This window comes from Catharus ustulatus, chromosome 5, assembly GCF_009819885.2.
Source record: "Catharus ustulatus isolate bCatUst1 chromosome 5, bCatUst1.pri.v2, whole genome shotgun sequence".
Lineage (NCBI taxonomy): Eukaryota > Metazoa > Chordata > Aves > Passeriformes > Turdidae > Catharus > Catharus ustulatus.
Genome location: NC_046225.1, coordinates 74,115,970 through 74,143,756, shown reverse-complemented (window position 1 = coordinate 74,143,756; position 27,787 = coordinate 74,115,970). Strand labels below are relative to the sequence as shown.

The 27,787-nt window shown below is 46.0% G+C and overlaps 1 protein-coding gene across 3 annotated transcripts in view; it reads right to left on the bottom strand.

Annotated features, from left to right (window-relative positions):
• The window catches only part of PTPRA (protein tyrosine phosphatase receptor type A), a 109,881-nt gene that overhangs the window by 64,584 nt on the left and 17,510 nt on the right, over window positions 1–27,787 (bottom strand). For 2 of the 3 annotated variants that reach the window (XM_033060552.1, XM_033060550.1), the window contains exon 2: window positions 19,686–19,812. The gene's annotated coding sequence lies outside the window, so the exon portion shown is untranslated. Of the gene's footprint in view, window positions 1–7,994; window positions 8,048–19,685; window positions 19,813–27,787 lie in introns of those variants that run through there. The other variant, XM_033060551.1, reaches the window with a different exon arrangement.

The following is a 27,787-nucleotide window of genomic DNA, read 5'->3' as shown; positions in this document are numbered from 1 at the left end:
GGAAGAAAAGAAATCCTGGGATGCAGAGGTGGCCACTGGCTTTAAGAGCCACATTCTGGGAAGCCAATGGATGCACAACTGCATGTGAGAGGCTTTTATTAGTGAAGCTCTGACAGTGAGACTGGCATACAGAACTCATGGTTTGGGCTGGAAGGAACCTTAAAATCATCCAGTTCCACCCCTTGCCATGGGCAGGGACACCTTCCACTATCCCAGGGTGCTCCAAGCCCTGTCCAGCCTGGCCTTGGACACTTCCAGGGATGGAGGGGCAGCCACAGCTTCTCTGGGCACCCTGTGCCAGGGCTCAGCACCCTCAGAGTAAAGTACTTTTCCCCAATATCCAGTCTGACAGTGTAAAAATCACTCCCTGTGTCCTGTCCCTCCATCCCTTGTCCCCAGTCCCTCTCCAGCTCTCCTGGAGCCTCTTTATGCACTGGAAGGTGCTGGCAGATCTCCCCTGAGCCTTCACTCCTCTGGGCTGAACAACCCCAGGCTGTTTCCATAGCATCTCTGGGCCACAGGGATGTAAGCAGACACACAAACAAGCTGGGACCTTACCTGAGCCCCCCTTGGGAGGGCACCTGGCTCTTCCCGAGCTCTCAGCGGGGACACCGGAGCTGCCCAACGTGTCCCACGCGGGGCAACGTGCAGCCCAGCCACTGAGGTCTCATTTCTAAGCAAAACATTTGCAACCTTTCTATTCCTCTTCCTCTTTTGACTTCCTTAATGCATAAACAAACGTATGAAGGGGGGAAAAAAAAAACCAACCCACTGGCACCACCAGCTCTGCACAGCCTGGGTGTGCTGGGAGCAGCTGGGAAGGGGGGATGGACACGAGGGTTTGGGCACTGGGGACATCAGTGGCCACTGGGAAGAACCTCAGAAAATGTTTTAAGGGCAGCTTTTGCTGCTGGCTTAGGGCTGGTTTAATCTGACCCATGAGCAGAGCAGGTGGGACACACACCAAGAGTTTGCAAGAGGCTGTGCTGTGTCCTGGACGTTTTGGGAGTGAATGGATGCAGTGGAACAGGGTGGCTGTGGCTGCCCCATCCCTGCAAGTGTCCAAGGACAGGGCTTGGAGCAAGCTGGGATAGTGGGAGGTGTCCCTGCCCATGGAATGAGATGATCTTCAAAGTCATTCCAACCCAAACCATTCCAGGATTTTATGATTTGTGCTTCCCTAAAAGTTTTGGGAAAGAAATCCCACATCCCATCACGCTTTTTGCTGGCCAAATGTCAAATTCAAGGATCTCCATGTCTGACCAAGGGACACATGGGCTGTCCCTAACCCACATCCCACCTGTATTGCCACTCCCTGCTCTGCTCACCAGTGCAAATCACCTTTGTTTCTGCCAGGAGAGGTTTCAGCTGGGTTTTCCTGCCCATCATTCCACCAGATCCCAGCCCTCAGCCTGCCAAGCCCCAAGCAGAGGTTTATCTACTGGAAGGCAAGCAGGATCTGGTTTTAAGGCAGATCCACATGATGCAGGAGTCAAGTGGTGGTTTTGGCTGGGATTTTTGGGCATGAAGGAGTTGGGACCCTTCAGGAAGCAACCCAAAGATCAAGTCCAGCAAAGTGTAGCACTGGACAGCAATAGGATATTCCTCATTCCTCCCAAAGATGGATTTCTGAGCTGTGGATATAAATACAACATTGTTGTAGCCAGGATATTGTGCCTCTCTCCTTGGGGACACAGATCAGAGTGACAGCAGCACAAAACTCCTTGCAGACTGTCAGTGACATTTGGGCTCCTCAGAGCCCTTTTTGGTTAAAAAATACCAGATAACCCAGATCTGTTATCAGTGCTGATCAGGACACCCCATCACACACCTACACACCCTGTGGCACCTCAGCCCCATCCTGCTCCAGCTGAACCTCACAAAAAAGCTCAGCAGATGACAACAGTGCAGAGTAAGGCTTTTAACACAGCTAAACATGAGCAAAAGAAAAAACAAATAGAGAAAAACAGAGCAGAGGAAAGTGGGTTTCACTTCTGCCACTTGAGTGTGTTCATGGAAGAGTTTCATCTCCAGGCCTGACCATCACACTCTAAATTCACTGTCAAAGTAAAGTTTGTGAATAAATCCACTCAATTTTCTAGAATTATAAAATTATTTAGGTTGGAAAAGGCCTCTAAGAACTTCAAATTCAACATTTCCCCATCACTGCAAGGCCACCACCAAGCCACATCCCCAAGTGCCACATCCAAAAACACATCCTTAAACTGCTCCAGGGATGGGGACTCCACCAGGGGAAGTGAAAAAGGTCTGCCAGGGCTTGGAAAACCTTTTCTGTGAAGGAATTTTCCCTAAAATCCCAAAAATTCCCCTAAACCTGGGCACAAGTCCCCCCACACACACCAGGGGTGTCCCTGTGGTGACTCCAAAGAGGGAAGGGATGGACACACTGCAGAACCAGGATTGCTCAGCACTTTGACCAAACAGCAATGTTGGTTCTGCTGTAGCTTTTAGATGAAATTCAGAGTTTTGCCAATCCCACAAACACCACTGAAATCCGTGGGGGCTTGGCAGACACAAAGATCAGGAGGATTGAGGGTGTTGTGACAACACAAATTCCTGGGGGTGCAGCCCTGGAGGAGCCCCCTCCTGGTCTGCTCCACCCAGATTCCCAAATCAGCACAAGATCCAGGATTTGATTTTTCTCCTGCCAGAGGTTTTGATGTTTGTTTTGTGGGGGGGATAAAGTGGACAGCAGAACTCATCACACCAGCAGTGGGATCCTTCCAACTCTGCACAGCCCTGCCATGGGAATTCTGTAACCTTTGGACACACTGGAGATGGAAAGTGGAGCCAAAAGTCATGGGTGAGACCTCCTCATGGATGGGAAAGCTCTGAGCTGTGGTGGCAGGTGTTGTGTGCAGCTGTGGAGCTTCCCTTTAATCCATCACAGTCATCTCCTGCAGGTCTCCCTTCCCTTTGGGGGTTTCAATTTTGTTTTCACCAATAAAGACCCTACTCCAGCAATAAAATAAGTTTTTACTTCTCTGGAAGTCTGCCCATAGCTCTGTATTCTTTGCTTAAAATATGAAATGCTGCTTTTAAAAAGTTGGATTTTTTTTTTTAATTAAATTTAAACCTCCACATTTTTGGTTCAAATTTGCTCAGGTCCTTCCCTGAAGTGAAAGCCAAGTGTCCAGCCAGGACTCTGCCTTCCCACATAGATACTCTTTAGCTTCCAGGACTTGTTTGAGATGATTAATTAAATAAATAAATTTTTAAAAAAATTAACAGTGAAGGTGGTAAGCACTCAGACCCCCAACAACACAGGATCACAGAATCCCAGACTGGTTTGGGTTGGAAGGGACCTTAAAATCCCTCCCAGCTGTCACAGAGTCTGGGATGGCATCAGAAGATCCTGAGTGTGACAGGATCCAGGAGCAGCAGCTGGAATATTCCAGGCTACAAGGAGACATCTAAATCTGACTCTTGAGGTACACAGCTGCTCCTCCAAAAATCCTGGATGCTTCACAAGCCTGAAGAAAAACAAAGAAATCCACCTGAAGAAAAACAAAGAAATCCATCTGAAGAAAAACAAAGAAATCCATCTGCCACCTCTCAGGGAAGGTACATGCTCCAGGTAAGGCAGTATCCTGGGAAAAAGGAGATTAATTTTATTTTCTTTTCCCACTATTGCCCTGCAGCAAGAACAAACCCAAATGGTTTTGCCCTAATTTATGCCTGTTTTCCTTACTATCCTAAACCTCCTCTCTTCCAAGGAAGGTTTTGCTGCAGAAACTTTTACAGATGGTAAAATAATAACAATCTGCATCCATGAAAATCAACAGCAAAGCTTCCAGCATTTCCAGGGGACAGGTTTTGCCACAGCTCCAGCTGGGACTAAGCACACCTGTGCTCCCACAACACCACAACAAACCAAATTGGAGATGATCCCTCCCTATCTCTGACACCTGAAGCTCTTTTTTGCCTTCTAATAAAGGAGATAATGATTTTTGAGTGAGTTTGGCCCTGATCTGAACATCTGTTTCTCCAGTGTTGTTGATATCCACAATAAACTGGAATTTATCTCTCTGAATGCTGTTTATTCTGGTTGAATTTAGTTAGGAAAATGCCATAAACTGAGAACAAGTAAACAGAACTGAAGTGCCAAGACATTATGGGTATCAGTCTCAAAGAGGAGGGATTTCTGGGATGAATAAAGGTAAAAACTGTGCTCTGAGGGAATTCCCCACTTCCACACAATGATGGGGAGCAAAAAAATGTCCTGGATTATCCCAAATGACACATCCAGGGGAATGACTGGGTGATGGACACAGACATCCAAAGCTGTTTTTCCATTTTAAAAAGAGAATGAGGGTGGCTTGGAAACCCTACACACTCCAAAGGAGTTAAAAGGTAGCTCTGGCACAATTAACATTCTGGCAGAGTTTATTTAAATTGCAGGGAAAGCTGAGCTTGTCCAACTGGATAGTCAGACTGCAGGTTCCCCCAAACAGGGCTTCGATTCTCCAGCACAACACCCAAAATCCTCCCTGGCTTACATAAAACACATGTGGAATCACGCTCCCTGTTGCCCAACACAGCTCCAGGGAGAATTCCAGGTATATAAGCACAAACTGGAGGTCATTGCTCTGCCAGGGCTGAGGATTTCTCTGGTAGCAGAGAGGAGGACAGGCTGGTCCAGGTGGCAAAACTGCCCTGAGAGTTACTGAAAGCAGCAGCAGCACCTCCCAAAGCAAGGCAGGAGGGGTTTCACTCAAACACAGCAAGCAGTGACAAAAAATATGAGCAAATATCTGGAAAAAACCCTGAGACCAAGCAGTTTTTGTGATCCAAACAACCCAACCCAACAGGATTCTTAATTCTTCTGCATCCTTGCTGCTCTAACACTCCCAATAATCACCAGATCTGGATCTGCCTTCACATCTTTTCTTTCCTCAGGTCCACTGCTCTGTCAGCCTGGTTTTAAAATATTCTGCCAGGGTGAAATAAAACCTGACTGTGCTTTTCTCACTGCAAAGGGCAGGTCAGCACGGGGAGGGGAGATCTCCCTGCACAAAAAAGGTGTCAGAGAATCATGGAATGGTTTGGAAAGCTCATCCCATTCCACCTTCCACTATCCCAGATTGCTCCAAGCCTCATCCAGCCTGGCCTTGAACATTCCCAGGGATGGAACAGCCACAGTTTCTCTGTGCCAGGACCTCACAATAGAGAATTTCCATTGAAAATCTAATCTAAATCTCTCCTATTTTAAAACCACCCCCCACTTTGTCCTACCACTGTCTGTATAAAGAGTCACTCTCCCTCTTTAAGTCCCTTTAAGTGCTAAAAATTTACCAAAATGCCACATCCCCTGTGCAGAAACCATTCTGGAGGGGATGACACAGCACCCTGTCCCTTCTCCACAGAGCAAGGCTGCAGTTTAAAGCTGGCTTTATTAAACTGAGTCTAGAAAGAATGAAAGGGATCCAGGAGAAAGCAGCACACAGCAGCCAGGCTGCACAAAAGCTTTTGTTTTACAGCTCCAAACCGAGCTGCTGCTCCAGGACTGACCTGTGCAGGCAGAGGGGATGGAAGTGTGCAAAAACCCCAGATTTTGTGGGGTTTGAGTCTTAAAATGAGATTTTAAAAAGAAATGGAGGTAAGGACATTGCAGCTCAAAGGAAAAGCCTCCCTGGATGCTGTTGGAGGTCAGAGTGAATTAAGTGACATTTAGTGATGCTGGCACATCCTCATCACCTTGGTGGTGTTTTACAGCATCACAGAACGGTTTGGGTCAGAAAGGAGCTCAAAGATCCTCCAGTTCCAAACCCCTGCCACGGGCAGGACTGTGTTTTGGAGAGGAACAGCCTCCCTGAGCTGGGCTGTGCAGTTTCCAGTAGCAACTGTGCTTAATCCAGCCCTGAGACAAAACTGCCAGGGCTCATTCATACCCATGGCACGTGCTGGGCAGACTCTGGGCATGGCCACAACTACTGCATGGGGTTGGTTCTTTTTTTTTTCCTCTCCCAGTTTAAGCTCATTTTTAAAAAACATTTTAAAAGAAAATAAGCTTATTAAGTTTTTTTTTTACAAATTTTAATAGATGAGGTTGAGATCAGATTATGTCTAAAATATGTCTTTTGTGCAGCTTTTCCCTCTGCATGTTCATGGTACAAAATACATTTATTCAGTGCTTTATTTTCACAGTATCAGAGAAATCAACAAAAAAGAAGCTGGTTTGGTGGTGAAATTCTTGATTTTTTAAAAAAAGAATTATAAGAAAGAAGATAAAAATTGTATTGAATAGGATTAAGTCAGCAGTTGCTCTGTCCTGTATTGAGGTCACAGCACTAAAAAGACTCCTAATTGACACAATAATGCTGGGGTCAATGAGCAAGGAATGGAAAGACTGAAGCAAAATAACAAAATAAATATTTTTTGATGAAAGTTTCAGAAGAGGCAAGTCACCAGATGCAAGGGCTAATGAACCAGGAGGAAATGTCACTGAATTGCTAATGCATCTTTGTGGTAACTTCTTCAAAAAAATTTCCTTTTCTGAGTTTAATTTGAGGTATGTGGTAGGTGCACAAACACAAATATTTGTCTCTTTTTCTCTTTGGGTTTATTTTGCTACCAGCACCAGGTGAGCAGAGGGACCTGGAGCAGCTCTGCAGCATCTCCAAGGACACTGGGGAGAAGGGAGAGCCTGGCTCTCTGCTGTGAGGACAGGAGGGATGGGCAGAGGATGAATGGAGATGCTCAAGGTGCAAGGAGAAGCTTTTCCACCATGAGATCAGCCAAGCTGGGTGAGCAATTTCCATCCCTGGAGGTTTTCAGGATGGATAAAATCCTGGGTACAATAAAAGATTGGAGCAGCCCTCCAAGAGCACTGATTTCCCAGCACTGCAAATCATGTCCCCAAGTGCCACACAGCTTTTAAATGCCTACAGGGATGGGGACTCCACCAATTCCAGGGCTGGACAGCCCTTTCCATGAAGAAATATCCAATTTAAGCCTCCCTTTGCACAACCTGAGGCTCTTTCCTCCCCTCCTTTCAGGCTGTGCAGAGCCAGAATGTCCCTGTAATCACAGAAACCTGGATCATGGAATGATTTTATTCTGTATAAAAATGTGTAAAAAGGAACAGAGTTCCTCTTGTTTGAGAGATAGACAAACATCATGATGTTAAAAACCTTCTAAAAAAAAACCTCAAGCCCCCCTTTTCCATGTCACCTCTTCCTGAATTTCCTTTCCACATTCCATCAGTGCCTGCCCTTTGCCTCCCCAGCCAGCCTGGAGAGATGTTATTCTTCTCACAAAAAAAAAAACCAAAAAAAACCCAAGAGAAAGAAAAACCCCCTCGATTATTTATGCTGCTCTTTGAACAACACAAGCTATTGTCAGGGAGTGTTTTACAGCTCTGAATGTCACATTGAGAGTCTGGTCATGCCAGGAGAAAAGCCTGCCACTGCCATGTCCAGGCATAAATCCCTTTATTCAAGGCACCCAGAGCCAAGAGCTGGGTAAAACCTAAAAGGAAGCTGGTGGGTGTGACAGCCACATTTTGTACAATGACATAAAGGAACAGGCAAAGCTGCTTGGGTATTTTGTTGTTTTGAGGTAAAAAGTAGAAAAACTCCAAGGAGCATTGTGCAGGTGAGGCTGAGCTTGGGCTGGATGGAATTGCGCGGAGAAGCGTGGGGGTGAGCAGAGCTGGAGAGCTTCCCAGCAGGACTCAGGCAGCTTTTTGCTGTCGAGAAAACCAGGCTGGCTGGACAAGAAACCCATTTCCTGCCTGATTGTGACTGTGTGAAGGGAAACAGGGCTCTGGAGGCAAACAAAGCCCAGCCACCTTCGGCTGCGGAGCGCCCCAAAACCGCCGAGCCGTTAAAAGCCTAAAAGACAAAAAAAAGCGATAAAAAAACCCAGTTTTTTTCCACAGTGTGTTATGTTCCAAGGCAAAACTGGACAGGTTGCAATCTTCCTCTGCCACACCCCAAATGCCAGGTTTCAGGTTACTTCACCCGAGGTACCTGCAGGAATTCGCTCGGAAGCGTGAGCTCTGCCGAGCCCTTGGAGCCAACCTTTGCTCTGCAGCTCTTCCCAAAGTCCTGCAAAGAAAGCAAGTGTCATTTCCTTCCCCCTCCCACACCCCCGTGTGCTGACAAGGAAGTTATAACCCATGTGAAATAATAAATATGGCCCAGCAAAAAAGGGAATGCGGGGGGCAATAGGAAAGGCAGCGCTCCCATTTTTCTCCAACCTACAGGATCCATCCTTCCAGCCTCCCACTCAGGAAATGGCTTTTCAACGCTGGCTAGCAAAGCTCCTCCCAGTTTTGGCATCTCCACCTCTTCTCCCTGCAAAACTTGTTTTAAGCACTGAGGATTTGGGGTTTTTTTAGCTGATCCCTGGATATTTGCACCGTGCCCAGCACGGGCACTCACGGTTTTTCCAGCGGCTGTCGCACATCTCACGGGTAAATTTATTATCAGCAAACATCCTGGCAGTAATCCTGGATTTATCTCTTTGTCTTTCTGATAACTCCCCCATGTCTGCGCCCTCAAAGCCCACAAATCCAGTTTGCCACCCTTCACAAGGAACCTCCAGGCGTTTTGGAGAGCTCTATCATTTATCTCCTTCACCGCCTCAATTCACCATGAAAATATTTGGTGAAACCCATCAGCAGCTTCCCTGATACAAGTGCAGAGACTCTACCTCTGCTTCTGCCCACACAATTTTCTCTAACATCCAAAATAAAGAGATGAACTGTGGGGCTTTTAAAATACAACCTCATGGTGCTCAGCACTCCTGTTCCCCTGATCTTTGAGGTCCCCATGAATTTTCCCAGCAATGGAACTGTGCTGCTGCAAAGATCTCTTGATTTATGCAAAACCTTGATCCCTTCTCCACCCTTTTTTATGAGCAAAGGGTTTCTCTTTTCCTTTGGATGCAGCCTGGTGATTAACTGCACACTGCCACGAGCCCTGTGCTCTGCAGTCCTGTGCTGAACAGAACTTTCAGATTTCTGAGGATGAGAAGGATGGCGGGAGTACAGACACCTACAACAAAGAGAGCTACGTGCAAGCATCACCTTCAGACCTTCCTTTTTATGAGCCAGTGCCTTTTATCCTGCATTTCCAGCAGCAGGAGCAGGGAGAGAGGCTTTACTGAGGTCACTGCTGAGGCTGGTGGCACAGTGCCATGTCCATCAGGTACCACTGGCTCCTGAGCCAAGGGATGGAGATGGAGATGAAGGCTCTCAGCACCAGAAGGGAGGGATCTCAGCAGGCAGGGGGTGTGAGAGTGTGCCCAGGGACCCTGCAGCTCTCACTGCCCACCCTGTGCACCTGCAGGACTCCTGGCAAGCACTTGGGTTATTCCTCATTTCCCAGGAAAAAGGGAGCCTGGGCTGAGCTCAGCAGCTCCAGCCAGATCCCAAAGCCAACAACTGCAGGGCTGTGCCAAGGCACTGATCAGTGGCATTTTCTGGGATCCCCAGAGGAGAAAGGCACAGATCTGTTAAAGCAGCTCCAGAGGAGTCCAGGAGATTCTCCAGGGCTAGGAGAGCTGGGGGTGCTCACCTGGAGAAGGGAAGGCTCCAGGGAGAGCTCAGAGACCTTCCAGAGCCTGAAGGGGCTCCAGGAGAGCTGGAGAGGGACAGGGGACAAGGGATGGAGGGACAGGACACAGGGAATGGCTTCACTGCCAGAGGGCAGGGCTGGATGGGATTTTGGGGAGGAATTGTTCCTGGGAGGGTGGGGAGGAGCTGGGATGGAATTCCCAGATTTGCTGTGGCTGCCCCTGGATCCCTGGAAGTGTCCAAGGACAGGTTGGCTGATGTTAGAGTAACCTGGGCTAGTAGAAGTGTTCCTGACCTTGACAGGGGATGGAACTGGATGAGTTTTAAAGGTTCTTTCCCATCCAATCCATTCTGTGATTCTCCAGCTGGAGCCACCTCGTGCCCAGGACAGATGGAAAGAGGAGCAGCTGTGCCTGAGGTGCTGATTGAGAACCCCTGGACTCAAAGCCCTCTGATTTTCCCCTGCTCACAACTCTCCTCTCCTACACCCAAGATATCCAGAGCAATCCAGAGGCAGCAGCCCCACTCAGGGAACAGCTCCAGTTCCCTCCCAGGCTGGAGAAATGCAAAGGGTTTAAAGCAGATGACAGAGTTGTTAGAAGATGATCCTTTGGTCTTAGTGGTTTGGTGTTTTTAAGCCCTGTGGGATTCAACCCTCCCCAAACAACTCTGGTGACACAGAAATCACAAGAAGCCTGCTCCTCTTTGAGGGACACTGCACTGCTTCTCCTAATCAAAATATTATTATTGAGCTGATAAAATACTGATCAAGAGATAACCTCATTTTCTCCCACTCAATCCTTCCCCATTGCCACTGGGGTTGATGCTGGCATATGTTATTTTCATGCAGGCAGAAGGTAATGGTAGGAAAGCAATTACTGGGCAACGTTTTTAAAAATATAGTAAAATATTTATAAGCAATCTGATTTTTTTCACGCCTGGCTGCTCCATGCACTGGGCCTACAACTCTTACCACATTGTGGATGAGATGCCTTTTCACAACAGACTGGAAGCCAGACAGCAGAGCCTCCCCAAATCAGCACTGCTGAACAGTGTGGGTGGTAATTGTGTCCTTAAGAAGAGAATTCCATGAGAATCTCAGAATATTTCAGTGGGAAGGAACTTAAAGCTCATCCAGTGCCACCTTCCACACCTCCCATTATCCCAGGTTCTCCAAGCCCTGTCCAGCCTGGCCTTGGACACTTTTAGGGATAGCCACAGCAAATCTGGACATCCTCTCTTTCTGCTTTTTAAAAGGATTGATGGATTTGAAACCAATATGAAAACTAATTTTTTTTCCCCCAAAAAATATTTTACCACTAATCCCTGGATCTGACCCACAAGTTTCTCCCTGCTCTAAAAATGCAAAATTTTCAGATTCAGTCAGGCAAAAAAAAGAAACTATTACACACATGGGCATTTTTGTATGAACATTTTAAAGGCGTGTTAAGTGACAATGTTGGTGACTCAAGGTATGTGAATATGGTGACCATAAACATCAAAGCATGAGATGCTCATCATGGGGACAATTTTTTGAAACTGAAATTCAACTCCTGTAAGTGTAGGAGTAAAAAAAAAGTAAAAAATTCTAAATATTCCATGTACAAAATCCACCTGGGTGAATGCTGCACTACCCTGGCCCCACAAAGGGATAAAACTTCATTTTTATGAGAATCAGAGAAGCATTAAGGTTGGAAAAGCCCTCTGAGGTCATTGAGTCCACTGCTCCCCCAGCAGTGCCACATCCCCAGGGCTGGACCACCCTTCCCAAGAAGGAATTTTCCTGATCTCTCCCTTCCTTGAGCTGCTGTCATGTGTCCCTTTTAAAAAGCTATTTCAACCCAACTCTCCCCACAAGCCTCATAAAAGGATTTCACTGCAACAAATGCCACTGCAAAGAACAAGAATGACTTAAAAATCCAAATAAAGCTCTTTTTTTTTTTTTTTTGCCATGTAATTGCAAATAACAAACATATCTGTGGTTTACAGAGGAGGCAATAAATTAAAGCCACAGTCACAAATCAGACCAGAAAAAGATACTTAAGTCATTCAATCCACCACCCTGGGATGGCTGTGGCCTCATGGGATTCTGCTCAGTTTTGTGAAAGACTTGGAGCCCTGAATGGAGGAAGTATGACATGAAGAGCTCTCTCAGAAGTGTTTTTTTCATTTTATTTTTATAAAATGAAGCCATCCCTCTGGTGCTTCCTGAGTGCAGCCTTGTTGGTCTGGCTGGAGAAAAGCAAATGGGCTTTAGCAAATAAGCTTTTTATTTGTGAGAGGAGCACATCATAAATAAAAAGGAAGTTTGATCCTTGGCAGAATCATTGAGTGTGTTTCTTCTGTAACCACCCTGTGAGATTTCAGCTTCTAGAAAATGAGACAGGTATTTAATACCTTTTGTGAATCACAGAGTGGTTTGGGTGGGAAGGGACCTTAAAGATCATCTGGTCCCAAACCCTGCCATGGGCAGGGACACCTCCCACATCCCAGGCTGCTCCAAACCCTGTCCAACCTGGCCTGGGACACTTTTTAACTTTAAATTCATGCAGAAAAATGCATTTCAAGCCATTAGGAAGCTGAAGACCAACATTTTAGCTTCCTTGCTGATTCTGCTGCTCACCAAAGAATAAAAACCAAAAGCCAATCCTTTTTCAATTTTCATTGAGCTGTACCCCTCACCCAATGCATTAGGTGCCTATTTCCATAGCTTTGGGGAGCAGAAGTATTTTAGAAATGGTCACTAAACAAAACAAGCTGAGGGTTTGGGTGTTGCAGTGGTTTGGGGTTTCAGTTTCTGGGGCTTTTACATATTTTGAGGACAAGAGGAAATGACCTCAAGTTTCACCAGGAGAGGTTTAAATTGGTTATGAGGGAAAATTTCTCCATGGAAAGGGTTGTCCAGGGTTGTCCAATCATTCCCAGGGCAGTGATGGATTCACCACTCTGGGGGGATTTAAAAGCTCTGTGGATGTGGCACTTGGGGACATGGGGCAGTGGTGGCCTTGGCAGTGCTGGATTCAATGATTTTAAAGGCATTTTCCAACCCAAACAATTATTTAATTCTGTAATTCTATGAAGGAAAAAAGCCCTGCAACCACAAAGCCATGAACTCTGCACTAGTTTCCACTGCATTTCCAGAACACATGTCCAAAGAGACACGTTTGGGGTGAATTAAAGACATTTTGGGTTTGAACAAATTCCCAGTGAATGAATTCAGCCAGCTGGGTGTAGGTCTGTACAGACAGGTGTCCTTTCATAGCAAGTCCATCCATTAGGATTCTCAGGACTTTCCAACATGGTATAAGCAGGAAAAAACCCCAGGACTTGACTGAATGAGTTTTTTTGGTGATCTGGAGCCATCTCTCCACACCACAAATGTGACAGCACCACAATAGAACAAATAAATTCTCGTCACTCCCTCTGAAACCCAAGGACAGCACTGAGAGCCTAAATTAGGAACATGAAAAACCATTAACATGACCAATTAACCTCCGCCCCACCCTCCCTGTGCCACATAAAAGGCGACCTAACAATCCCCCAGATAACATTGTGTGTCAGAAATATCACACACAGGAATACAGCCGTGGCTGGGTTTGTTTCCTGGCCCAGGAAAGCTGCTATAATTGTAGTGCATTGTGCTCCTGCAGGATTTGCAGTTGGAAGTTGGGTTTCCAACACTCTTGGTTTGCTGGAATTTCTAATCCTAAAATTCTTTGGGTTCGCCAAGCAACAATGTCAAGGTGGGCTGAGTGGTTTAGAAAGAATTTAATTTTCTTGGTGGAAATAAATCAAGATCATCCCAAGGATATAAAAGCTGGATGTGGAGAAGACAAGCAAATCAAGCAGAATTTGTGTGTGTGTGATTTTTGATGCACATTTTGTTGCTAAACCAAAATCCTCCTGGTTTTTGGAGCCAAGAGCACAGATATTCAGGAGAACATCTCATTTTAAGGAATTTCTTCATGGAAATGGTTGTTAAGCATTGTAGGTCTGGAGTCCCCACTCTGGGTGCCAAGGTGGGAATGGCTCACAGGTTGCACTCAACGATCCTGGAGATGATTCTGTGATTTTTCATTATCTCACCTATTACACTGCACATCATCCAGAGGTCTGGGTCTCCAGCCTGGCCAGCTTTCAGGGAAATCTCTCAAATTCCCCAAAACCAGCACACCCTGGTGCACAAGCCCTCAGCCCATGGCATCCTCCCCTCCTGGTGGAAGCCATCCTTGCAAGCCAAATTCTCACCACCCCTTTCTAGAGAATTTAAACTGCCCAGATGACAAATCTGAGGATGTAAAGGATCCCTCTCTCCCAGCAAACCCCAACAGATGTAACAAACACACAGAATTTTGAAGTCCTGTCTTCATAAAGAGGTTTTATCTCAACAAAGCCTTTTCCAGTCAGTATTTCCAGGTGCCACCACCTTTTAGTTCTAAGTGCTTTTCTACCAAGCCCAGCAAGGTTAAAAGCAGCAATTTCACTCATTTTGGTTCCTTTCCAATTAAAATGAACAGATGTCAGTGTCCCAGACAGACAGTGCTGGAGAAGGGTTTCTCCAAAATGAAAACAACATTTTTGATGCTCCCAGTGATGCTGAAAGCTGCTGGCATTTTAATTTTATCCTTGTGGTGACCTGTGTCTCCTTAGTTTCATCCTCACTTTCTGTCCATGGAAAACAACAATTTCCACTTCAATCCCTCCTCCTTCCTTCCTGTTTTTTATAAACTACTTGGAGGATTTAATTTTGGGGCTATTTCCTTGAAAGCTGGGCTTTTCCCCCTGCCAGCTGTTTGCCAAGGTCCCTCCCAAAAGGAAGACCATCCTCCCAGGAATTTTTCAAGGGTGAAGCTCAACACCAGGCAGACCCAGAGCAATAAATCCCTCCCTCATTAGTATGCTGAGCCACATTAGTTCTGCTGCTCACAGAGCCAAAGCATCAAAGTGGGGCTGAAATCTTCGATTTCACACTTTGCAACGTGATGCATCAGATCCTCCCGGGGCTCTGAAGGGATTCACAAAGAGTTTGAGATGTGTGAGGTGCTGCTGGTAAATCTGTGAATGTGAAAGAGGCAGCACGTGCCTCTGAGAGAAGGGGGATGAAGTCATCCTACATAAAATTGGGGTTAAATCAGAGGAAGTGACTGCCCAGCATCACACTCGAGGCTTTGGTAATACCATGACCTCAACTGAGTTGGCAACATCCTAAAAATCAGACATGGATTAACTAAGAAGTAAATTTACACTGCAGAATTTGCTTTAAAAGTCTCAAGGTCTCTCCACTCAATTCCCCCTCCTCCCCAACTACAGTAATTTCACGATTATAAACTGCACGTTACATTACAGAGTGTGATCAAAGGTATCTGTTCTGTCACCATCTGTTGAGGGTGGGGCAGTGATCCTGATCTCCATGGGAGATATTCTGCTAATGGGCCATCCATTGAAACCAGGCAGGGCATTGTTCTTTATCTTTTCACAACCCATCCTTCCTCCAGCCAGTCATTTTCTGCTCATGGCCATTGAGTCCCACTGTGGCACTGATAAAATTACTGCATCCCATTGGGAGCTGCTCCAGACAGGGGGAAGAGCCCAACATTTCTTACCAAGATAAAAACAGAGGTTTTGGGACACTAAGGGAGCCCCTTTCTCCACTGGACTCCAGAGGAAAACCGGATTTCTCCACATCCCCACTGGAGCTCCGGAGGGAAACTGCACCTTGTACAGGAGCACTGCTCCAGCTGAGCCACATCTGTCACTGCAGGAGGATGCAGCCACCATGGAATGGGACTGCTGCCAACACCCTGCCTGACGGGTGTCAGGCTGTACTCTGACTGTGTCAGGGTTTGGGGTTTGTTCTTTGTAGTGCTGTATTTCTATTTTAATTTCCCTAGTAAAGAACTGTTATTCCTAATTCCCATATCTTTGCCTGAGAGCCCCTTGATTTCAAAATGATAATAATTTGGAGGGAGGGGGTTTACATTCTCCATTTCAAAGAGAAGCTCCTGCCTTTCTCAGCACACACCTGTCCTCCAAACTAGGACAGCAGCCCAACAGCCAGAGGTGACAGTCACAACTCTGAGCTCCAACCACAGACACCAAACCCTCCTGCCCACACTGCACCTGAAATTGCACTGGGAGGCCTCAGAAACCCCACAGGATTCCAACCAATCTCCAGCTGCCTTGGAAGTGTAATTAACTGCAATTGCCTTTTTGATTTTATCTCCATTTTCTCAGGTTCTGGGCAATTGGGGAAAGCTCTGTGTGTTCCTACAGGTGAGAATGCACACCAGTGCATGCACCTACTTGTCTGCAGCTTCCAACTTCCCAGTGCATCTACTTTTCTCAGGGCCTCCTTGGGGAATGAAACTTAAGTGATGAAGCCCATCCTTTGGGAAATTCTCCTTCTCATCCTGTAAAAGTCACTGATAAAAAGATTTCTGTTCCTTCTGGTGATAGAAGCTCAAATCAAGGGAGTGTTCAAGCTCAGCCTGGCTCCACTAGGCTCCAGCTCTGTGCTTCCCACAAGGTTTTCTGACAAATTGCTCTCACAGGGATTAAAAAAAAAAAAAGATACTGACCTGGCCCTTGTATTAAGAAAGAGATTTTCCTTCCTTCTCCACATAAATTTTATAGTTCCCCCAAAAAATAGAAAGAAAGGATTCAAAGACAGCAATGGGGAATCTCTAGAGGAAAAAAAAAGGGAAAGTTTGACCTGTGTTAAGGAGGAATTGATGCTCCAGGCTACAGCTTCATAATTTTCAAAGAATCATAAAATCAGGGGATGGTTTCAGGGAATCCCCAGGCTGGATGGGGCTTGAAGCAGCCTGCTCTAGTGGAGGATGTCTCTGTGTTGGAAGCAGATGGTCTCTAAGGTCCCCTTGCCATCCAAGCCATTTCATGATTTTATGAAAATTCTTGCCCCTGCAGGGAAGGTTCAGCCTTGTTTTATTCAAAAATACAGATTGGGTTGAAGAAAGCATCCAAGAAAAAAAATTAGAGAGCTGTTTCAATCTGAAAAACTCTCCTATTTAGTGGAAAATTCATCTTTGCTGCAAAGTCAGATGAAGTTCCTGAGCCAGCCCAGGCAGGGGTTTGCCCGTACACCCCAAGGAGAAAGCCAAGGATGATGCATCTGAACACAGCCCTGCCAAAACCTCCCTGGTTTTACCATCCAGAGTTCAAACCCAGACCTCCTGTCCTGCTGTTCACACATGGAAGGGCTTCCAAGAAATGTTTCTTGGCAGTAATCCCAAAAAACCCAGCTTCCGACCCGCTGCTGGGAGCAGGGGTGGCTTCTCTGCAAGTGTTGAAAGCTCAACTTCCAAAGAAATCCCAGCAATTTCTCAACAAGGCCCTTGATTTTCCTAAACCAAACTATTTCTGTGAGCCCAAGGCAGGGCTGGTGGTCTAAGGAGCTGGAGGAGATGATGCTGCTCCCATTCCCATTCTGGGTTTTGGAATATTGGGTTTTTGGAAGGCATCAGGAATGCTTCCCCCCATCCTTCCTGTAAAACTGCTGGGATCATGAAAATAATCATGATGGAGAAAACTGGGTGAACCCATATTTTAGAAGGAATTTCACAACTATGAGAGTGTGAGGCCCTGGCACAGGGTGCCCAGATTTGCTGTGGCTGCCCCTGCATCCCTGGAAGTGTCCAAGGCCAGGCTGGACAGGGCTGGGATCAACCTGGGACAGTGGAAGGTGTCCCTGACATGGCCTTTAAGGAACCTTTCCAACCAAATATTCTACAATTCCCACTCAAACCCTCTGGGACAGACAGTACCTGTTTAGTAGAGGGTCTGTCCCCACCTCCCACCCTCCTTCCCCTCCTCCAGCAATGCATTTTAAACCAATTTTGGTTTGAGACCACCATGACCTGCACTCAGAGGTGCCACCAGAGCTGGGATGTCCAGGATCCTAAAATTTCCAATCACACAGGAAGAACCTTTTAGGATATAATCAACATTTCAGATGTAAATTCAGAAGTTCTTCTCACCTGTGCTCTGCAAACACAGGCTCCCTGCTCTGCTGTGCCTGAGCTGGAATAAATGTGACATTGCTGAAATAGCTGACAAAAAGAAGACAGGAACTTGTGACAAGTGAATGTGACCCGTGCAAACAAAGCCCAGAAATCTGAGTGGGCAGCTTTGTGTAGGCTCCATGCATCACTCTTCCCCCACCTAATCTGAATGTGAATGCTCTGGCCCCGTGACACCAATCAGGAAGTGATGGATAATGAAACACAAGCAGAAATGGGTGCACAAGCCCTTCCAGCTCCCATCAGCTGTTTCATAACCCCTGTTTTAGAGAGAGAAAATATCCTCAGCCCAGAATGTCTTTGCAGAGCCCACAGGAGTGAAGAGCTCTGGGTGTGATGGACACCTCTGATGCTCCATCCCTGAATCCCACCCAGAATCCCACCTTTTGTCTTATTCCAAAAGGACTCTGATGAAGAAGCTGCTGTTTTAATCCAAATTTTCAAAGGAAGATGCTGAGGGACTGTTACAGAGTCACATCCACATGGGGCAAGACAAACCACTCAACAAACACACAAGAAATTTTGTTGGGGCCATTTCACCTGGCAGTCACAGCAGTGGCCACAGAGATGAGCCCAAGGCCACTCCTTCACCTGGCTCCAGTCCCAGCAGCTTCAAGATCCCAGCTGGCCACTAAATTCCAACCCCAAACAGCTCAGAAGCTCTTGCTTCTCTAAAAAATCCTTTCCTTATACTAGCAAAAACTTAAAAATAAATGGAGTTTAGTCTATTAATGTTTCTGCTGAGCATCACACATTAATTGCTTCTGAGACTTCTGTCTCAGTGAATTTCATCCTTTTCTGGGATCAGCTATGGAGAAAGGCACCAAAGACAAAGTCTTTCTCCTAGGACAGCTGGCCACTTCTAAGTAAATTATAATCATAGAATAATTATAATCATAGAATAATTATAATCATAGAATACCCTGAGTTGGAAGGGACCCACAAGGATCAATTCTTGGCCCTGCACAGGACAACCCTAATTACTGGGATTCATTCAGGCTGTTGACCTTAACAGGAGTTTTCCCAAATCAAAAAGTAAAGGAAAAAAAACAAAACAAATTAAAAATACAGGTAGCAAAACACACCATGAAATTCAGTGAACTACAGAGAGGAACACACAAACAGATCTGAAATATCACACAGATTCCAAGGGAAGGATTTAGTCAACCCTACAAGTTAGGATTGGCTTCAGTTTGGCACTGAGGTATCAAATCAGATTTGCAATGAGTTCAAAGAATTTTTATAGGAAACCATAAATGTTTGTGAAGCAGGCAGGACCTTGTGTGGAGGCTTTAAGGAAATATCAAACCACAAATACAAACTACTTCTCCAGACAGGGTGAACCTGTGAAAGCCACAGCAACAAGAAATGCTTTAGGAAAAGACCTTGTTTATCCAAATCCCCAGGTCTCACACACACATCTCCCTTTGCTGCTCCAGCAGCACTGAATCCACTCGGGCTGGAACGAGTCCTTCAAAACACCCAGCGAGAAAATTGACAGTAGGGTTTTTATTTTTCATTTTTAAAAGCATTCCTCAAGCTTTTCCACAGGTCAGACCACGGGAAGAACTTCCACCAGAAAAACTTCCCACAAACTCCCTGATGGATGCTGGGTTTTAATTCCAATGTCCTGAGGAACACTTCTTACTCTGGAACCTTCCTCCTTTCCTCAAAGACTCTGGGATTTTTCTTTCCTCCTCCTTTATAAATCACTCAAGCAAGAATTCTGTGCCCATCTGCACCAAGGCAAGAATAGATTTCAGTTTAAGCTAATCCAATATATTTTAGTCTAATAATGGTTTGTCTAGAAAAGGAACTAAAGAAAAATTCTCTTCAAAATATTGCAAATATTGATACTCAAACTCATGAGACACCCTAAAAATTTCAAAAATTAAAGATTCTTTCAAGTAAATGAAGAGAAAATGCCGCATTTATCCAAGTTTGCACCAAAACAAAGCCAACATCCCCAGTCTAAGGAGACTCTGCTCATTGGGATTGAACAAGGGAATGAGGGAGTGCAGATTTCTCCATGCAGGATTGAGAGACGTGAACCTTCAAAGGCTCCACCAGCCCCAAACACCTCATCCCTGCCTCTACTGTACCTTGAAAGGGACGTTCATTCACCTCCCCACCGTGGCAGCCAAAGCTTTTCCCAATTAACAGCAAACCAGGAGGATGAGGAGCACTCAGTCAATCCTTGTTAAGGCTGATGATTATTCTCGAGGCACCCTGGAAGAGAGGAACACCCAGTGAGCTCTTTCACATGGATCAGCCACATTAAATAGATTTTTTCTGCCCCAAATGCCTGGATTCTGTTGGGGATGACTGGGATTGTCCCAGCTACTAATGGAGTCTCCATATAAAATAAGTTTATCCAAGTATTCCAAGCTCAGATGGAGGAAAACCAGCTTGCAGAAGATGTCGAGATGATCAAGGAGAAGACTGAACAGCTCATATTTCAGGGAATAACCCAAGTTTACACAGTGTTAATACACCAGCAGCTAATGAACAACAAAAAAATGAGTCTTAAATTGTTCTGTTTTGCAGAGAGGACACCAAAGGACACACATCACTTGGCCTGAAGATGGAAAGATCTCCTTTTCTGATTTTACCTCCAAATCTAGACTGCTGCCTTTAAAATGCCCTTATTTTTGGAGTGGAAAGTGAAATTTTGTGGGCAGGAGCCAGGTACTCATCAGACCAGCCAGCACCAGTGGGAAGACAGAACAAACCTCTGGACAGCACAAACCCTTCTGGAGACCTGGAACAGCAGAAGGTGCCTTCAAAGGCTCCTGAGCTCATGAAAACAGCCCTAAGGTGGAATTAGAAATGTATCAGTTACCATCTGAAGGAGTGAGTGGCTCCTCTGGAGCTGTGGGTATTTTGGCAAGGAGGAGAGGAAAACAATATTCCATCAGGCTGGGGGAGAGACAAGTGAATTATTCCCTTGGCAACCAGCTCCACAGGACCTGCTTCTCTCCTCAGTTGTACATGTTTGGCTCCTCTACTTTCTGTAGGACTCCTCCAGTTTTGATCTCATTTTCAATCTGGCCACATCTTCCACGTGCTGCACAAGGCACAAACAGGCAAGGTGCATTTTTTAAGGTAAGGTGAGTCTGAAACAGCTGAAACCACCTGTACTGTGGGAATATCTGGCAAAATTCTGGCAAAATTCTGGAGCAAGAGAAAAGCTGGTGTTTTTTGTTCTAATGCTTTATTAGGGTTGAGAATGAGCACCCAAAGCATCCACCCACAGCACAGGCAGCAGCAGAACTGATGCCTGAGAGCTCCAGCAACCCCTTAAACATCTAGGTGTAGGTGATGGAGACTGCCAAACCTGAAAAAACCAATATCCTCCGATCCAGCATCCCTGGAAGTGTCCAAGGCCAGGCTGGGTGGGGATTGGATCAACCTGGTTTTATTGTAAAGTGTCCCTGCCACTCATCTTGGAACTTGAAATTATCTTGAAGATCCCTTCCAACCCAAAGCATTCTGTGTTTCTGTGGATTTATTTTAGGATGGAGGAAGGAGCAGAGAGCATCTCCTCCCTGCTGGTGCTCCCTGGACACCCACTCCATCGCTTTGCATTCCCCAACAAATCACCCAGCCCGCTCACGGCAATGTGCATCCCCAATCCGGCTCTGCAGCTAAACAGGCTCCTGTAATTATCCCTCAGCCTGAATGGTGGAACAGAAACACGGCACAGACACAAAATGAGGGAGTGTGAAAACAAGCCTGGCTCCTTTCTCCGCTCACACCGCAGGTCCCGAGTGCGCGAGGACTCGCTCCCGCCTGAGTCATTCCCAGAAATGCTTCACAACCACGGACAATTCCCACACAGGAGGCTTTTTTTCAGTAATTTCACGATTATAAGCCGCACTGAGTATAAGCTGCACTTCTGGGTGCAACAACTTTTCATTCTTTGTCCATACATAAACCACACCTGATTATAAACCACACATTACAATCCAGAGTGTGATAAAAGGTATCTGTTCTATCACCATCTGTTGAGGGTGGGGCAGTGATCCTGATCTCCATGGCAGATATTCTGCTAATGGGCATCCATTGAAACCAGGCAGGGCATTGTTCTTTATCTTTTCACAACCCATCCTTCCTCCAGCCAGTCATTTTCTGCTCATGGCCATTGAGTCCCACTGTGGCACTGATAAAATTACTGCATCCCATTGGGAGTTGCTCCAGCCAGGGGGAAGAGCCCAACATTTCTTACCAAGATAAAAACAGAGGGTTTGGGACACTAAGGGAGCCCCTTTCTCCACTGGACTCCAGAGGAAAACCGGATTTCTCCACATCCCCACTGGAGCTCCGGAGGGAAACTGCACCTTGTACAGGAGCACTGCTCCAGCTGAGCCACATCTGTCACTGCAGGAGGATGCAGCCACCATGGAATGGGACTGCTGCCAACACCCTGCCTGACGGGTGTCAGGTTGTACTCTGACTGTGTCAGGGTTTGGGGTTTGTTCTTTGTAGTGCTGTATTTCTATTTTAATTTCCCTAGTAAAGAACTGTTATTCCTAATTCCCATATCTTTGCCTGAGAGCCCCTTGATTTCAAAATTATAATAATTTGGAGGGAGGGGGTTTACATTCTCCATTTCAAAGAGAAGCTCCTGCCTTTCTCAGCAGACACCTGTCCTCCAAACTAAAACAGCAACTTTTCATTCTTTGTCCATATATAAGCCACACCTGATTATAAGCCACACTTTCAGTTTGGACCAAAATTTTAGTCAAAATGGTGCAGTTTATAATTATGAAATTACTCTATTTTAAAATGAGAGGGCAGCAAAAACGACTCTGGGGCTGGAAGGAGCAACAGCTGTGATGAGAAGGATCAGTCATGTCTATGGAGCCTTATTAGGAGTAATTTATATGCAAGTAAAACAAATATCCCCCCACACTTTTCCAGGAAAACGCTGAATTCCACACTGATTTCCATGCTTTCCAATCTCATTGACTTCAGAGGGATTGCCTGCAGTAGGAATCACTGGGCTGTGGCTCTCAGCAATAGAATAATCCCTTCATATTCCCCCTTTCAAAAGCCCCATCATCCATCCAGGGGCTGCAGCTCAGTCCCAGCCCTGCGGTCACACTTCTCCTCTCCCTGCAAAACCTGGGCAGGGGGAGAAAGGGAAACAAAAATCTGATGATGGAAATGCCTTGTGGAGCGTGGCTGAGCTGGGGGAGAGAAGCCTGAACCTTCCTTCCAGCTAATTAAATCCAGATCCAAAAGCTGTTCCGATCTGAGTGCATTAAGTATTTTTGTTAGGAAGGGCAGGGATAAATTAACTCCCAACTCTGGCCCTAATATTTTTTTTTTCATTGTTGTTTAAATTCTCCCACTTCCTAAGACTTCAGCATTTCCTTGTGATAAAGAGCAGCTCTGGCCTGCTGGCTCATCTGCTCCTTTTCTCCACAGCATCTGGGCAGATGTTCCCCCCAACCAAGCTCTTCAAAATCACAGGACCTGCTTCTGCATTTACAAACATCCGTGCAAAAGGCAACTGCTGACCCCACTCTTTTGTCACTGCTGTTATTTACAGCACCACCAGCACGCTGGAGAGATGATAATAAATGTTTAATGGTCCAGCAAACACCAAGGGCTTTATCTCCAGCCCATTCCCAAGCCTGATCAAATATAATAATGCTTTGTATGTCTGTCTGCCACTTCCCTGGCTTCCTGTGGGATGGGAAGAGATGGACAGGGCTGCTCTATATTCACACATGATAAATATAGAGAAAAGGGGGTTAGTTATAGGAACATAAATGTTTTTCCTGCTTCCTATCAATTCTTTGCTCCCAGAAGGTCAGGACTATCCACTAACCTGTTAGACCTCAACTTCTATGTAATTCAGAGATGCAGGCAGCATGTGCCTCTAGGATTCAATGCAGCAGTTATAAATAACAGGAATATTACACAGAGGAAGTGGGGAATATGTGGAGGAAGTTGAGAGAAGACTCATTCACTTACAGACTGGGCAGATAAACCACTTCCTCAGATCTGAAATGGAAGATCTATTCCTCCTCCAATTATAGCTGTGGGTCTATTACTCAATATTCCCCCTCTCCATGCAAGTCTTACTTATCTCACAGAGCCTCATCTCTCCCAGATGACACTGTGAATGAGTCATTTGACACATTAAAGTGAAGCAGTTAGGTTTTATTATGCTATTACACATCACCGTGACAAGCTTCCCTAAAGACCTGATCCTAAATCACAGCCCAGTTCTGGTTAGGGAAACTGATCCTGAATTACAGTTCTGCTTTGGGAAATGGATCCTGAATTACAGATCTGGTTTGGGAGACTGGTCCTAAATCACAGCCCAATTCTGGTTAGGGAAACTGATCCTGAATTACAGTTCTGGTTTGGGAAATGGATCCTGAACCACAGCCCAATTCTGGTTAGGGAAAATGATCCTGAATTACAGTTCTGGTTTGGGAAACTGATCCTAAATCACAGTTCTATTTTGGGAGACTGGTCCTGAATCACAGTTCTGCTTTGGGAAATTGATCCTGAACCACAGTTGTGGTTAGGGAAACTGAACCTAAATCACAGCCCAATTCTGGTTTGGGAAACTGATCCTGAATTACAGTTCTGGTTAGGGAAATTGATCCTAAATCACAGTTCTAGTTTGGGAAATGGATCCTGAACCACAGTTCTGGTTTGGGAAATTGATCCTGAATCACAGTTCTGGTTTGGGAGACTGGTCCTAAATCACAGTCCAGTTCTGGTTTGGGAGACCCACACAACCCAGAGATAAACACACGAGAAAAAGCCACACGGACTCTGCAGGTGAGACCTCCCCCAGGTAAGGCTGCACCTATTCAACACACAGGCTCCAGGAGCCAGATCTGTTCCACCACAGCTCTCCAGACCATGTTCAAGGTTTGACTTCTTTTTTTTCAGGCTCCAAAGGAGACCCAAAATCAGCCCTGGCACTGGTGAGGTCTGACACAGGCACTGATTCCACCAACACCAGCACTCCTTGGCTCAGATGATGGGAGGGACCTGCTTCCCATTTGATCTGGTCAAACTGGAGGGTCTTCTAGGGCTGATCCATGCAGAAGAAGAGGGACCAGGGCAGGATTATGTAAACTAAGGCTTGAGGCCAAAATAAAGGAGCCTGGAGGCAGGGCTGTCATCAGGGCGTAGCTCAGCTGTGCCTCCACACACCAGCCCCTTCCTCCCTCCCTCCCTGGGACATTTTCACTCAGCCTGGCCAGGACACTCCTGCAGAGGGGGTTTGAAACTCCCAGAGCTGCCAAAAACGTCCAATTAAAGCCCAGTGAGAGCTCATCATAAATCCACCCCAGTGAACCACAGCCTTGCTGGGTGAATCCAAAAATCCTGAAAGCAAAGACCCAAAAATCCTGAAAGCAAAGACCCAAAAATCCTGAAAGCAAAGACCCAAAAATCCTGAAAGCAAAGACCTCCCAGCAATTACACCCAAAAGGTTTCCTGTCTCTGCACGAATCTTTGTTTGCTTTGGGTTTTGGTGGTAGATGGGAGCACAGACTACAACTTGTGGGAGATAGGTTATTGCTGCTAAAGCAAAGAGCCTTTTTCCTTCCCCCCCTCCAAGCACATAAAGCACTAAAAATGCTGCTCTGAAACAGCTTGGTCCTGCATTCACAGATGGCAGCAAAAATTAGCATTATTTATCAGTGGCTTTAGTCACTTTTTAAAAGAAAAGCAGATAAAGGAAGACATGCACCTGAATTAAGGCTCCTTGCCCTTTTGTTTGCAACTAATACTTTAAAATGCAGCAGGGAAAGAGAATTTTGCAGAGTTTTAGGAAACCACACTTTAAAAAAAAAAAAACCCAATAAAAACATTTACCCAAGAAGGAGAATGAAAACAAGCAGAACAATAAGAGTCACTGAAGTTTCTCTGAGGAGACAGCTGGGAAGGTGAAAGGAGGAAGCAAGCACAGAAAACACATAGCATAAAGACAGAAATAAATCCAAAACAGCAGGGGAAAGAATCATTAAGCCATTTTACATTCTTACAGCTCAGGAGATGTGATCACACAGTGCTGCCTGATGCCAAATGTGAGCTGCATTTGTGCACAGGTCACAGCCCTGCAGAGGGCTCAGCATCTCCTGAGGACTTTATCTCAGAACCACAGAGTGCACAGGTGAGGAGAAACTTCTGGAGATTGTCTGTTCAGCAGGGTCACTCAGAGCCCATCACTGTAAACAGATAAATGCTGAATATCCCCAAAGATGGAGACTCCACAACATCCCTGTGTCAGCACCTGGTGACCCCCAGCCCCCAAAGGGATGTTCAGAGGGACCCTCCTGTGCTCAGTGTGTGTCCTGTCCCTGGCTCTGTGCTCTCTGCACCCTTCCTGCATCTGCTGGAATTTTGTCTCCCACTGTCCCTTTTTGGGCACACTGCTGCCTCAGGGTGGATTTGATGCCCAGCAGGACCCACAGGTCCTGTCCTGTCCAGCTCCTTCCCAGCTGGTGCCTGGGGCTGTGTGAGGAAACAGCAAATGCAGGGAAGGAAAACACTTGTAGGCTGCTACAGAATCTGCTGTCAGACAGGGAAGCTCATCAGCAAAGAGCTTAGTTCAGATGAAGGACAAATAAAAAAAGGCACAGAGAGCATCATATGATAAATAGGCATCATTTTCTCCAGCAGTGAAGCCTGTCCTCGCTGCAAGAACTTGCCATTTCCTCCCAGCACAAATGGATTACTCATGGACAGAGAAGTCAGGAACAGAATTAACTCTTGGAGCTCAGTATGTCCCAGGAGATGAGCTCAATCCCAGTCTGCTGCTTCCTCCACAGCACACAGAGCAGGAGCCTGGTGGCCTCTCTGATTGCTTCCATCACCACAATAATTACTTTAATTTTTAGCTTCTTGATTTTGGCAGATAGTCTCTTAAAAGCCGAAGGAAGAACAATTAAATGGGAGAATTAAGTGAAATAAGGTGCCAACAGGGTTTGGTGTCTGCTCCTCTTCCCTTAAGTGGGGTGGAAGATTAAGTGCTCAGCACATGGGCTCCTGAGAAAGCCTCCAAAGGGAGGCACCCTCAGAACAGATCCAAAAAGCCTTTTTCTTAATAGAAACCATCTAGAACTTGCCAAAAAACCCCTAAATCCTGCAGGACTGGCGGGATGGAGCCTTGGCTTCAGCTCCCACGTGGGCTTAGCAGTACAAATCCACTTCCCACACCCCAGGGAGAACAACCCAAAGTCTTTTCTGTCCTTCCTGTGGTGCTGAGCAGCCAAAATGAGAGTCATTCCTCCAAAAAGTACAGAGTGAGCTGATTCATGGACTTACCAAGGAGGGAAGCTCTGCTCAGGGCCCTCTTTCTCATGTGTTTTACATTGCACCTGAGGAATCCACAAGCACTCCTGCTGCTGAGAAGAGGGAGCAGGACACAATTCCTTCCCTTTTATGTCATCACCTCTCAGGTTTGAGTGGCAGGGAGGGATTCAACCCCTCTGTTCCACACAGTGCTGCAGGTTTCTCACAGGGATCAAAGCAATGGGAACCCAGCACCTCCACCAGCAGCAGCTCAAGGAGCTCCCAGTGCTGGCTGCCCAACGAGCCCAAAATCCTGGGATCACAGCCCTCAGCCTAATTTATTTTTTAAAGAATACAGTCATCAAAAATTGTCTCTTGCTGGAAGGCTAACAGCTGCATGACAGCCACATTCCAAGTTTTCTACTCATTCATGAATTCAAAAGTCACGCTGAGCAGATGCGCCATTAAGTCCAGTTCCCTAATTTTTGAGAACACTTGTAATTATCCCCAACTTCAGAGACACAAACCACTCCTGGAGAAGTGACCTGTCAAACAACCAGATGACAGAGACAGCAACAGGAGCCCACTCACCCTGCCACCAGTGTCATGTCTCACAAAATAATTGCCTTCCCACCCAGAACTAAAGGTTACAGCTACAGAGAGAATGAGTCAAGCTGGAAAGACATATTTTAAAAATGGGGAAAAATGGAACAAAAAAGGTTTTATGAAAACACACCAGCATGTGTAAGACAGGAGAGAGATCATTTCTGCATTGCACCTTGTTTGCTCACGCTTTGTCTCAGCTGCCAACCACAAATTAAATAGCTCAGTTAGAACTTTGCTCATCTGCTACCTTTAATACTCACTTAGTCACTAGAAACTGCACATCTGTTTTGCTTTGAGGCTTTCAGCAGTGACTCAATGTTATCTG